This window comes from Scyliorhinus canicula, chromosome 18 (genome assembly GCF_902713615.1).
Source record: "Scyliorhinus canicula chromosome 18, sScyCan1.1, whole genome shotgun sequence".
Taxonomy (NCBI): Eukaryota; Metazoa; Chordata; class Chondrichthyes; order Carcharhiniformes; family Scyliorhinidae; genus Scyliorhinus; species Scyliorhinus canicula.
The window spans coordinates 60570238-60584511 of record NC_052163.1 but is presented as its reverse complement, the minus strand read 5'-3'; the positions used below and the strand labels follow the sequence as shown (position 1 = coordinate 60584511).

Sequence of the window (14274 nt, the reverse complement as noted above, 5' to 3'; positions counted from 1 at the left end):
TCGTCAACCAGAAAAATACCCATTTATGCCGACTCTCATTTTCATGTTGGCTAGCCAATCTTCTATCCATGCCATAGACCATGAGTTTTTATTTTTTGCAATAACCTTCGATGTAGCTACGTATGATACATACACTGGTTCCCTTTTACCCACAGCATGTTTTACACCTTCAAAGAACTCCAATAAATTGGTTAAACATGGGGCTGGATTTTCCTGGCCACGCCCACCTCAAGATCGCCACAGACAGGACGGGGACCATGCAAAGTTCCTTTGACCTCGGGCAGGAATTTCCACTCAAAGGCCAAAAATCTCGCCCTTGATTTCACTTTCACTTTCCCAAAAGCCTGATTACCTTGAATTTTTACAAATGCTCTGATATAATTTAATAATGGCTTCTCGCATTTTCCCTATGACAGATATTAAGCTAAATGGCCTGAAATTTTATGCATTCTATCTGCCTACGTTTTTGAATGAAGTAGATTACATTCACTTTTTTCCAATCTAATGGAACCTTCCCCGAATCTAGGGAATTTTGGAAAATTAAAACCAGTGCATTAACTCTCTCCTGAGCCACTTCTGTTAAAACCCGAGGATGAAGTCTATCAGGACCTGAGCACTTGTCAGCCCACATCTCCAACCATTTGGTCAGTACCATTTTGCTGGTGATTGTAATTTTCCGGAATGCCTCACTCCCTTCTATTTCCTGATTTATAGCCATTTCTGGGATGTTACTTTGCTCCTCTACAGCAAAGACTGATGCAAATGTTCAATTAATCTGCCATCTCCTTATTTTACATTATTAATTCCCCAGGCTCACTTTTTATAAATCTTCTTTAGACACACTGATGACATTGAACATCTTTTACGAGACAAAACAAAATCACATTAAATCCAGGTGCTTGATAAGCTTCAAATCAGTCGCCTCGGAAATGTCCCATTCAGAGTCCAAACAGGGCCACAGAAGTTTAACTATACCACCTTTCTGTCAAGTCAGAAACCGGACAGCACTTTTGCTTTTACTGACTTACTTCAGGAGGGCGCGGGGCTAATGTCAGGTACTGTGAACCTTGTGAAGATCAGGCCCATAACAGTGAATGACAGTACACTCCACTCTAGGATGTTAGGACATTGTGAGAATCTTATAGCCCAAAATAATAATAATCTTTATTAGTGTCACAAGTAGGCTTACATTAACACTGCAACAAAGTTACTGTGAAAATCCCCGAGTTGCCACACTGCGACGTCTGTTCAGGTACTGAGGGAGAATTCAGAATGTCCAATTCACTAACAAGCACGTCTTTCAGGACATGTGGGAGGAAACCGGAGCACCCAGAGGAAACCCACGCAGACATAGGGAGAGAAAATGCAGACTCCGCACAGACAGTGACCCAAGCCGGGAATTGAACCCGGGTCCCTGACGTTGTGAAGCAACAGTGCTAACCACTGTGCTACCGTGCCCCTGCACCAAGGCTACAAATAACAGTTAGCGTAACTCCGCCAGTAGCAGTGTGACACCGCTGAAGAGCAGGGCAGTACAGGGAAAGATTACAGTGTGACACCAGAAAAGTGAAGAGACAAATAATATTGTGGCAATTGGGAAAGATTAGGATCAGAAATAGCAGGGTGACAGCATAATACTGCAACTGAATTTATCAGTGTGACGCTTGGGCAGTACAGGGATCAGAAGCACTTGGATTCAACAGATTTAGACCGAGGGGTAGGGGCGGTTCTGGAGGAATATCTTCTTTCATATTGTCTTTGGTGTAAATTAAGTTCATGTTTCAGAAGTTTTTTTGAGGAGCCTGACCAAAAGGTCAGGCTGGCTGAATTAAAAAGCCATGACCTTGGACTTCAAGGTAATGTGTGCTTTATGTTGTTCTCCTAAAGCCCCGCAAACAGTGACTTCAGCACCAAGTTGTTTTGGCCCAACCTGGTTCATTCAGATTTGCTATCACACCCTTGCAAACATGTTTATGAATCGTTATGATAGTGCACTATAGGTAGGTACCTGCACCACATTATCCGAGTGCCTGGGTGTGGCCTGGTCCACCCTATTGGATAAAATTCTTTGAGATAATTGTTGTTTTTGGGTTTGCAGTCTTAATCTTGCAGCCTCACCTAAGGGAGGACAAATTGTTTTTGTGCCTTGTCCCTTTTCATGGCAATTTTACGATGGTGTACAGATTGAGGAATTGAAGGAACCCTTCCAGTGCAGAAGCAGTCGTGTTCAAGGTGGTGACGCAAGGATCCAATAAGTCACACAGTGTAAAAAAAATGACCAGAATTTAAAACCTATCAAATGCCCCTTGAGAAATACAGATAAGGGTCAAGTTATAGATGTAACAGCTCACTATACATTCTAAATATTTAACTAGGTCAAGGTCTGTCGCTTCTGTGATAGTTAAGAGAGGCAGTGCTGCTATGTTACATGTTTGTTGCAGCCAAATGCAGCAAGCTGCTTTTCATTGGTGATAAATTTAAAACATTTTAAAATTATCCCTTTTTTGCATCAAAATTAAATGAATTGTTGACGCAAGAAGTGAGATGTAAAAGTTTTGCTTTTCACTATTTCAAAGAGTAAAGGATGCTTCAGCAGGATGTGATGTAATTTGATTTGCCTGCAGCGAGGTCAGAGGTTGTCACTTTGCTTTGCATGCCTCCTCCTCCTTTCTATCTATTGTCGGTTCTTTTCTGGCGGTGTCAGCTCAGCTTTCCTATCGTCTGTGTCTCTCCTTCCATCCTCTCACACTTTCTGCACCTTACTCTCTTCTTTCACTTTCCATCTGTTAAACTAAATTAGCAAACTTGGAGCCTGAATAACTAATCTCTTTCTCAAATAGAAATCTGTAAAACCTTGATAAAATAATAAACCAAGATGGTTGTCTTAATTTTGCACTGCTTAAAGTGTTTACTTAAATTGCATGAAACAGTAAACACATAAAACCTTCAAGCTACAGAGAAAGGCAGGGTAGCTATTTCAAAATAATTGAGCAGTCTCGCAGCTCTCTAAGGGGTTATTTGTATTACGCACTTGCTCCTTGTTGATGTAATGCTGGGGGAGGTCATTACCTTGGAAAGTTCAAGCAGCACATGATGATGCGTTGAGATGTGATGTGCCTGTCGAGTGTCTGGCCAAATTGCCCCTTTTGCTCAAACTTTTAATGTTAAGCGTCACCGTCTACTCTGTCCCCCGCTAAGCTGTCACTACACAGTTCCGGAGTCGAGGAAAACTGAGTTATATTGCTAAAGACAAATCATCATCAGGCTGGCCCTTGCTGATTAATTCCAATGTTGACAGTCCCTTCAAAGAGAAGGAAAATCACAGACTGTGCACTGAATCAGTCCTGAATATTCAGTTTGTTAGGATGTTCAAGATAAGAGACTATTGTATAATGTGTCTGCTTTTAAGGAGTGAGCCGGGGGGATACAATGAGCAAACTGCGGGCTTGCAAGGTGGATGAGAGGTTCTTCTTTCAAAGGCGCTCGGTGGCTGATTGAAGGGCCGGTATCAGGAAGTGAGGGCCTACTCAGAGCCATGCCTATCCCTGTCCTTGCTGCTGAGCTCCTCCCGCGTTGCCAGCATCCCACCAACCCCTCCCTCTCTCAGAGGAGACTGAGGGGACATGACTGAGATGTATAAAATTATGAGGAGCATAGATAGATTAGACAGGAAGAAACTTTTCCCCTTGGTGGAAGGATCAAGGATCAGGGGTTATAGATTTAACGTAAGGGGCAGGATGTTTAGAGGGGATGTGAGGAAAAATGTTTGACCCAGAGGGTATGGGAATCTGGAACTCACTGCCTGAATGGGTGGTGGAGGCAGAGACCCTCAAAACATTTAAGAAGAATTTAGATGTGTACTTGTGAGACCAAGGCAAGTGCTGGTAAATGGGATTAGAATAGTTAGGTGGCTGCTTTTGATTGGGCAGACACGATGACTCAAGGGTCTTTTCTGTGCTGGAAACCTCTATGACTCTGTGACCATCACGCACCTGTGGCCTGGGACAATTCTAGGCCTCGGGTGGCTGTCATACCAGCAGCAGCCACCGCTTCCGCATTCAATAAAGCTGCCAGCCTCTGATTGGCCAGAAACTCTCAACCAGCAGGACTTCCTTCCCCGGGGTCCTAAGTCCCTAAAGAAACCCCGGCATTGGTCTGCCAAATGCCTGAGTGGAAATAGATGTGGCAGGCCTTCCCGGAAAGAGGCGATGTGGGGCTCACGCCAGCTCGCCAGCCAGCAACAAGACCCCCATCATCTCCACAAGATTCCGGCCAGAGTGTCTGAATATGAAGGACCCATACTCACCCAGGAGGCCACAGGTAAACATGATCATGTTCGCTGTGCATTTCTTTTAGCGTATCTTCACTCTGACACGATTTGTTTTTGCCTTTTTGGGGAATAGTGGGGGTGTGATTTGCCGTCTCACGTAGTGAATTCTCTGCCAGCCGCTGGTAGAATTCCATCAGTGGCATGGTTCCGCCACCAGGCGGAAAGCCCTCCTCCATCCATTCCATCCAGAGCCTAATTGGGGGAGGAGGTTTCCACCCCACACCCTCCCGCCCAATCAAACATTCCCTCCTCAGTCTCTGAACTCACCTCAGGGGGGCATAAAATGTCGGCCATTGTGTGCTTTGATTTTAAAAAGGTAAACATCTATATAGAAATATTGGAAAGGTTTTCAGGTTGATAACGCACCTTCTGTGATCATCAAGTCCTGAAAAGCTTGACTTGAACCTGAAGCTTCTGATTCAAATGTAGGGGTGCTACCAACTGGGCCACAGGACCACCTTGCCATGTTCAGCTCATGAAATAGGTTTAACTTAATTAGCAGATGGAGGAACTCGGAGGAGAAATTGTTTTCAGCTGTGGGGTCAGGAACTGCCTGAAAGGATGGTAGGGGCAGGAAACCTTGTCACATTTAAAAGTTACTTGGATATATACACTGGAACTCTGAAAGACAGGACCTGATCCTCTGATGGTGGCAAAATAAAATTGGGAAAGTCCTTGAAGCAACAATGGGTCTCACTGCAGTTTTCCAATCCACAGCCTGTGTTGACCCTGGTCCCCCAGTGGGACTTCAGAAAATTGGAGTTCTCGAAAGGGAGTTAGCCTCAAGTATTATCTGAACTACAGTTTAGGGTTAATAAACTGGTGTCTTCCACTGGGCTGTAATCGGTGCATGGTCCCATTGCTGTGATTTTCCTCCTCCCCCTCTCCATAATATTGAATGCATCAATTGGTAATTTTATTTTCAGACCGCAGACCACAGTTAGTGTGCCAGCCTTAGATACATTTTTGATGTGAGGTGCATCCTTACGCAATATCTATTCGGGGGGTGCGGGGCATTCTTTCAATGATGGGTTGGTAGATGCATCAGCAGGTATACCATTTAAATAGAAATACTCCTCTGAAATAATCATTAAATAAGTAAATGTAGGATGGTGATTAGTGAAATGTAGGTAGCCTTCTTTACTTCTCTACCTGTCTATATTAACGCTGCTCGTGTGACTTTTTTTAGAACCTTTCTTTTCCTGTTTCTTTCCTGTGTCAATACCAAAATTTCATATTTACCTGTAACACATTCCAGAGAGAGCCCATCAGTGTTTTTCCCACTTGGGAATGATGAGTAATTTTACAGAAAGCAAGTCAGACTTATGCTGGTCTCTTTTGTTGAAGCATTTTTTCTGCTTTGATGTGTCATTATAATCAAGTAAAAGAGCCCCGTGTCTGCCTGCTTCTTGAAATTGTCTGCTCTTGAGCACTCAAGAGTGTGAGGCAGCAGACGTGGTGAGTTCATAGTCTTGGGCAAGCAGGGCTCTAAGTCAGTCACTGAGCACCCTGGATCAGAGAATCAGCTTCTTTGCCCAAGACGCTCACACTAGAACCTGGTTTAAATAGTTGGTAAATGACCCTTGCTCTGCTTTGGCTTTGGGCAGGATACAGATATCTTGTAAACTGACCTACATAGGTCCTTCCACCTCATGGAAGGTTTATTCTGTTGCATTGTTGATAAGGTAACTCTTAGACTTAGCAGGGCAGTTGACACTGGAGGCCAGGTATGAAAACACACTTTTCTGCCCAGAATTCACTGGCCCTGATTTTGTTTCAAGGAGGAAAACAGGTATCGCTAAAACTCCGCCAGTGAGATATTGGTGTGGCCGTGGGTCAAGGGAAGATGACAAAGGCTTATCAACCTATGCTTATCAACCACAGACCCAGAGGGGAAGGGAGATGAAAGCAGCATCTTCTTGTAGTTAAGATGGCTCCAAGCCGATAGAGCTCCAAAGCAGAGGAGTGGATCTCTCAGTTGTCTGTAGGAGACTCGGCAATCCGATACCTCTAACAAACGTTACTCCAGGGCCATTGTTGTCCAATCGACTTGAATGATTGGTGAGACCTACTGGGAGCGCTCTCTCACAGAGCTGCCATTCTCACTATTCAGCTAGCGATGACAGTTCAAGGGAATGCAAGGGGTGGGCCTTGTGGACAAGCAGCAGATAACAGTGCAGTGATGATCAGCTGTGGAGTTTTAGCAAGCTAAATTCCAGCAGTACCCATGCACATACATATAGATCCCCTGCATGAGTTCCCCAAGTGGAGCACTTCCCTATGAGGTGAGTATGTATACTTCATTTCTGGCAAAAAGAAGCTCCATTTGTACGGGTTTCTCTGAAGCTTGGCCTGGAGTTGTTTGAAAGAGTGATGAGTTTCCACAAGTGTACAAAGAGAAGACCAATGACCTTGCAGTCAGGGCATAATATGAACCCAGCCAATCAGTCCCAGGGATTGATTTCCCTCAGTAGGGAGAGAGACACTTTTTCTTGGTTGCCTTCTTATAACAAGTCACAAGTTTGCACCGGAAGGAGCTGTAAACCTGCCTGCCTTCAAGCAAATGGTGCCCAGTCCAGTTCGAGCACACTAGAACTGTGACCCTGATCGAATTAACTCACACTCAGGTCATATCTAAACATGATGGACAATTCACAGCCTGGGGAGCAATGGCCTAGTCTGTACCCAGACCCAAACTGGACAAGTCTGATTTTCCTCATCACCAGCAAATAGATCCTGATTTTTTTTTAAATCCCAGCTCAAATTTCCATTTGTCATAGATAGATTAGTCTCCAATCTGGTCAAGATGATGCCATTCTCCACAATGCTAATCTCTGAAATTAAATTTTAAAAAACAAAAATTTGAAAACCTCCCAAAATATTTAGTCAATGAAGCACGTTTGGGGTGTAGTCGCTGTTGTACTTGAACAAAATACAACAGCCAATTTACACCCAGCAAGGCACAACGCACCAACATGCTAATGACCAGATAATCTGTTTCAGCGATGTTGGTTGAAGGACAAATATTGACCAGATCCCCAGGGAGAATTCCCCTGCTCCTCTTCAAAAAAGTACCATGGGTCTTTTACACCCACTGCAGAGGGTAGGGCCTTATTTTAACATCACTTCTGAAAGACAACTGTTGACGGCGTAGCATTCACAGAATAATGAACTGGGCAGCATGTCACATTTTATGCCCAGAGGCGGGATTCTCTGACCCACCCACCCCCCGGCCGGGTCGGAGAATCGCAGGGGATCGGCCTGATTCCCGCCCCCGCCATCCTCCGAATTCTCCGACCCCCCAAAAGTCGGCGAGGCGTGAATCGCGCCGCCCGCCTCGGAGAATGGCTGGGACCAGCGCGACTCAATGGGCCCCAGGCCCATGATGAGCCAAAATCCCGCCCGTTTTTTGCCAGTCCTGCCGGCGTGAATTGGAGTAGGTTCCTTTCCAGCGGGACCTGGCGGCGCGGGCAGCCTCCAGGGTTCTTGGGGGAGCGCAGGGGGATCTGGCCCCAGGAGGTGCCCCCACGGTGGCCTGGCCCGCGATCGGGACCCACCGATCTGCGGGCGGGCCTGTGCCGTGGGGGCACTCTTTTCCTACGCTTCGGCCATTAGCCTCCGCAATGGCCGGCGCATAGGTGACCCCATCCCCCGCGCATGCGCGGACTCTCGCCGAGAGTACTAGGGGCTAGTATGCCAGATGGATGATAAAAAAAGATTTTAAACTGTTGTCAACTCAGATCATGCAAGCTATACTCTTAAACGGCCTTGTGAATTGATTAGAACAAATAATCGTAAGTCCACATAAGTCTGACTTTTATATGTTTATGACATAGCGCCTATTATTACATCCAAGTACTATGAATCAGAAATTCTTCTCATAAAAGATGTCCAAGAATGAATAGAGCTGCTCTGACAAAAATACCTTTGGCATTGAAAGGTGAAGGATGCATTTGGCTCAATAAAATCAATACGGTGTGTTCATCAGATAAAAGACAGCTGCCATATTAGATTGATAATGCAATTAAATAAATTAAAGAATTTTCTTCAATCTCTTCGATGAAGAATATCTTCCCTTATTGTAAAGGTATTGTAGTGAGGTGGTGGCTAATAATCCAGACAATGAGAATTTACAATGTCACCATCATAGTTTGCAAATTGATCAATTGTGGTAAAGTTAAAACTAATTCAATAATGTCCCCAAGGAAAAGCAATCTGCCATCCTTATCTGGCCTGGCCTAAATGGAACTCCATTAGTAAGTTGTATCAGAACACCAGGTGAAGTGGTTTTCCCTTCAGAAGGAGGCAGCTGTGTGCCACTTCTTTCATACAAGTTAGGGTGGGTAATAAAAGCTGGTCTGGTCTCAAATCATCCTGAGAATTAAAATGTAAAAAAGCCAACTTAACCCATCTCCAAAAAATGCAATACATCACTTCTGGATCCACTGGGAGATACAGGCTAGAGTAGCTTGCTCCCCATTTAATTTCCTTTTATTTATTTCCCCCAATTGGATTGCGCCTAACAAGTCTGCTAATATTGGAACTTGCTGTCTGAAGAAAATACAAACGCAAATATCAACAGAGGACCGTAATTGAAGCTGGGCTCTCAGCTTTCCAATCAGGTCTGAAATGAAGGAACCACTATTTATACTTATTACTTATCAGGTAATGTTTCAGCCTCTTTACTGCATGTAATTCAAATTGATCGTTGAACACTCTTTAATTTAGCCAACTGTTAGAAACAGCCTCTGTACAAATAGCTTACAAACACACGTGTCAACATAAAAGCATTAAAAAATGATGCACAACAAAAGGTCATCTCTTTCCACCAGTTTACATAGTATTGGACTGTGTCCCATTTACTAACCTCTTGCCTCTATGAAATTTCTCCCTAATTCCCAGATAATCCAGCAAAATCTCCAGATAGTAATTTAATATTGCAGTCTGTTTTATTTAACGTCGGTATTCTATAGTTAATGGTTTCAGTAATCTTTTAGAAAATTGGACCTGTAGTTTTCGTAAAGTAATAGTAATAAAGTAACACCCTATTACAATATTTATTTAAACATCGGCATTAGGACCATAATCAATCGCCCTCCAACTGCCCTTTGATATGAGCATCTAAGGGCTCATGCTAACAAAGAGTATTTCAACGAGCCCCTTGATTATATTTAAAAAGATAAAAACAGAAACCAATGATCATTTAGTCCATCTCGGCTGCTCTTCCCACAATCCATGTACAATCTAGCCCGCCCGAATCTCCAAAGAAAAATTGTGACAAATTCCATCCCTGATGCTCGATGGTGATCAAGACGAACTCTTTAAAAAAAGTAATTCATTTTCACAACTCATGATTTATCTCTGACCTGTCGTTTTCCAGGCAATACTCTAAATGCAGTGACAATAGTGAACTGCTCCACAAGTCCCAACCAACCTCCAGCCTTTAAGACTGAATGATATGGACACAGGTGTAGGCAACAGATCAGCAGGCCACAAATTGATGTGAACTAATTTGTGCCCCCAATTGCTATACAGGCAGAGAAAGCACCAAGCAGGGAGATACTTACACTTAACTGATGCCATATCAATACGATTAAGTTTTGGGGTTACGCCATGTCACAAAACCAATGCCTTGAAGAACAAAAAGGTGTTACTTAATTTACTCTGAAGGGGATTGAAACGTAACCTGGCCCAACAAACTTCCCACTAGCCTGCCCTGCAGCACTGAACCTACCGGCAAACAATCACAACAAGAGCACTCTCTGCTGCTCCTGTGGGAATATCTCGTCTCTCGTGGCCAGTAATATGGACATTTATGTTAAACTTTGATAACAGCAAGGTATGTGAAGATGACTCTTCCTTAGCCAAAGCACCTGACTGGCAAAATTGCATTCAGGCGAGTGTGTTCAGTGACATCCCACTGTAAACAGGGAAGAAGATTTGACAAATTCCACTCTGAAAAGTTAATGAAGTGAAATTGTGCAGTAGCTTTCTTCATAAATAAGGACTGGGTTTGGATTTTATTCAAAAAACATTAGAATTACTATTAACTTTGAAATGTCTAGTGAATCTAATAAGGCAGCTGTGGAATGGTTAATTGGTTGCCATTCAACATGGCTTATGTAACAAATTATAATTTTGCTGGAAAATTGAGTACTAACTGCACCCTTCCTGCACCCTTCACACCAAATACCACTTGGCAGTTTTAGGAATCTCATCTCAAACCTAGAATGCTCTCTCTGGAATATTTCTGATTGTGTTGTCTCTTTCAGCTAATCAGTGTTAATTGGAAAAGTCTCAATCTGGGAAATAATGCAGTAATGAATCAGAACATTCTCATTTCAATTGTGGGATCAAGTCCAAAAGTTTTTTTTTTAAATGTCATTCTCAGGGTTTTCTTCAGCATATTAAGGTGTTGTGTATTTCTGCCAACAAGCAAACAAAACAGGCAAACCAGCCAGATTCTCGGTGTCACAGGAAGAGGGTTGTGCCAAAGGTGTTATTTAGCAAGGTGACACTGCACCTCTGTGAAGTCACCTTCTAAAGTACCACACTTTCCTACATTGAAACACTTAGGTTTGGAACCGTCAAGGCCAATTCCAGTTACAAAAAAAGGTCTCCCTGTTTGGGGTCAGAATAAATCTCTTGGCCAATCTTTTCTCGCCTGCAAAGTCATGCCTCAAATCTATTTTTTCACCTTTGTGCGATCTTCATGTGACACACAGTTCTTACCAGTTTTGGTCCACAGACTGGGTTTTTTCCCTGGGAGGAAGTAAGGGTAGAATTTCCCCAGTGGATGCCCTGCATTCCACCTCCCGCCCCCATTTATGCTGTTTCTCCAGCAGGATTGGGACCCCCTCACCATCGCCAAGGAAATTCCAAACAATTATTTCTTGTGGCTGAGGGCTCTGTTAGTTAGTGCAGGAAGAATATGTTAACTCTTAACTCACTGGTAAATCTGCTCCTTTAATTAACCAGGCCGATATAAAATCAAGCCCTGCACTATCGAGTATGCACGCAACATTGTGTTGCTGCTAACAAATGGCAAAGCTTCACTGTTGGAGTAAACACAAATAAACATATACACATGAGTCACAGAGCACATTGCAGCAGCCACACAACGCTGTTTAGTCGGCAGGTTAAGATTTAATTAACATAAAACCGCTGAATTTACTAAAATAATTGTTATGGCCTAACTCCCCACCCAGGGTTAATCCACTACTGCCTCTTTAAAAAGTCTTATTTAAAATTAGCACAGAAAAATAGAATTCAGTAAAAATAAATGGCTCGATTCTCCGTCGGTGGGATCCTGTGTCGCCGGCAGTGCACTCACGGCCATGGATTTCCCGACGGCGTAGGGGTGCTGAAATGGGAAACCCCATTGTCCGGTTGCTGTGATGGAGGATCCCACTGCCGGCGGGTGCGGTGGGACAGAGAATCCTGCCCCTAGACATGGATGCATGTAGGGTCGTGCTTGGAGAACATTTGTCGGAATCTGCTTCTTTTGGTTCCAATTGCACTTGATAGTCTTATGGCACAATTTATGGCCAAAAAAAGAGTCCCGTTTTGGGTGCGAATAGCGTCAAGAAAGACTCGGCTGTCAAACAGGACTCTTGGGCGAAATTCTCCGCCCCCCACGACGGGTGGGAGAATAGCGGGAGGGCCTTCCCGACTTTTTTGACGCCCTCCCGCTATTCTCCCACCCCCCCGCCGAAATCCCGACACGAATCGCTGCCGCCGTTTTTTTACGGCCGGCAGCGATTCACAGCTGTTAGAAGGGCCGAAGTCCCAGCCCTTTACGACCTTTTTACGAACGGCAAACACACCTGGTCCTGCCGTTCGTAAAAACGTCGTGACCACCTGGAAAAAAATAACCATGGCACCGATTGGCACGGCAGTACCACGGCCGTGCCAAGGGTGCCATGGGCCCGCGATCGGTGCCCACCGATCGCGGGCAGCGGGCCCGATGCCCGCGCACTATTTGTCCTTCCGCCGCCCCGCAGTATCAATACGCGGGGCGGCTGAGGGGCAACCCGGACCGCGCATGCGCGGGTTTCGCGCAAAAACGCGATGACGTCACCCGCGCATGCGCGGGTGGCGTCTTCCCACCTGCGCATGCGCGGCTGACGTCATATGACGCGTCAGCCGGCGCTAAGTCCGACAAGCGGGTTTAACGATTTTCGTTAAGCCCGACTTGTCGGGGCCTCCGACGTCGGGCTGCTAGCCCCGACGGGGGACCAGAATCGGTCCCCCGTCGGGAAGGGGCGCAATGCCGTAAAACCCGCCCGGGTTTTACGGCGGTTTGACGATTTTTCCCGTTTTGGGAGAATTTCGCCCCTTGTTTTTTGGCTTCGATCGGGAACTTCGCCTCGGTCGAGAATCTCCCGCCGAGGTTGCACGTACCTCATTTCTGTCGAGCTCAGCTCATTAGTGCAGGAAGAGACGGCTGATCTTTTGACCCCACCCTCCCCCATTGTTGCTGAATTTTACACCATAATCGGTCATTTAAAAACAGATCTTCAGATGCCTTATACAATAATGTCAAAACTAATAGCTCAAAGATTCTGCAGTCAAAGTAAAATGCTGCTCCTTAGTGTTTGCAGTCAGCTTAAATCAGATTTGCAATTGTTAAACCTGAACACAGTCATACTGGGCTAGGAAGCCTCTCATTGGAAGGCAAATTCCAATAGGACGCAATCCCCCCACCTATAGATCATGCTATTTTGAATAGTATCCTGAACGGTGTAATGTATAAGGCTCTCATAATTTTACTTCCATTTTTTCATTCCAAAGATTCCCACCCTTCAAAGGCAGACTCAGAAAGACCATTGTGGTTTGTCTCCATATGTGTGTTTGTCATGTTCGTTTTAATGATTTAGTACTGTCTGTGTGAAAAATGTATTTGTACTGGCTCTTCATAGTCTGCTCAAATGTCTGTTGTGTCGCAATGTTTCAGTATCCCCTTGCAAATGTGTACCAATGATTTTTGAGACTAGCAAATACCACTGAGGACACTAACATATTCTGTTGTTAGCAATGCCCATGCCTTTTTCCTCAAATCCTTCAGAGCATTACACGCTGAACAGGTCAAAGCTTGGTGTATGTACTCTGTGTATGTACTTGGTGTATGTACTGCACAAATTACACATACATTATAAATTCCCTAATCTATAGAACAGTTTTGAACAAAATCTAATACATAAATTTACTTCCTTCAGGCAGGCTTTTAAAGTACAGTATTTAATGTGCATTGATCAGGTGCCATGTTTAGGTGATACAAAAAAATTTGTTTCTTTTTGACTAAATTTCTTTGTGAAAGGTGCCTAGCATCCATAGGTCTGTGAGTTAACAAACAAGAAAAGAGGCAGATCAGTGCTACGGCTGGCACATTTCCACGCATGCGCAGGTGTTCCCTTCTCTGCGCTGGCCCCCGGGTATTATGGCGGAACCCTACAGGGGCCTGGCGCGGATTAAAATAGGCCCCCATGGAACCAGCCTGCCCGTCGATCGGTAGGTCCCAATCGCAGGCCAGGCCACCGTCGGATCCCCTGCCCCACCCCCTCCAGGACGGCCCCCGCAGACTCACTTTCTACGCCGGCGAATGGGGAAGCTGGCGGTCGGGCACGACTCTCGCATCCCCCCGGGGATTCTCTGACCCGGTGCTGGGTCGGAGATTCTTGGCCATATATTCTGAAGCATTCTGGAGTCCAGAGTTCACCAAACACGCTCAGACCCAGGATCTACAAGCAGCCGCACACGGAAGATGTAGCAAAGGAGTCCCGCAGCCACACAACAAATCGCCTTTAACCGTTGCCTTTAATATGCTCACACACTGTCACAGCATCTCAAGTTAACAAGAGTTGAATGTTCATGGCTCTAAGGATTACTTGTATGGTTAGAGTCACGGTCGTGGCATGTTACAGAGTGTAATGCTACTGAAGGGT

The 14274-nt window shown here is 44.9% G+C and overlaps 1 protein-coding gene across 4 annotated transcripts in view; it reads left to right on the top strand.

Annotated features, from left to right (window-relative positions):
• cacna1g (calcium channel, voltage-dependent, T type, alpha 1G subunit) overlaps positions 1 to 14274 on the top strand; it is an 827599-nt gene that overhangs the window by 723855 nt on the left and 89470 nt on the right. The gene's annotated exons all lie outside the window — the stretch shown is intronic.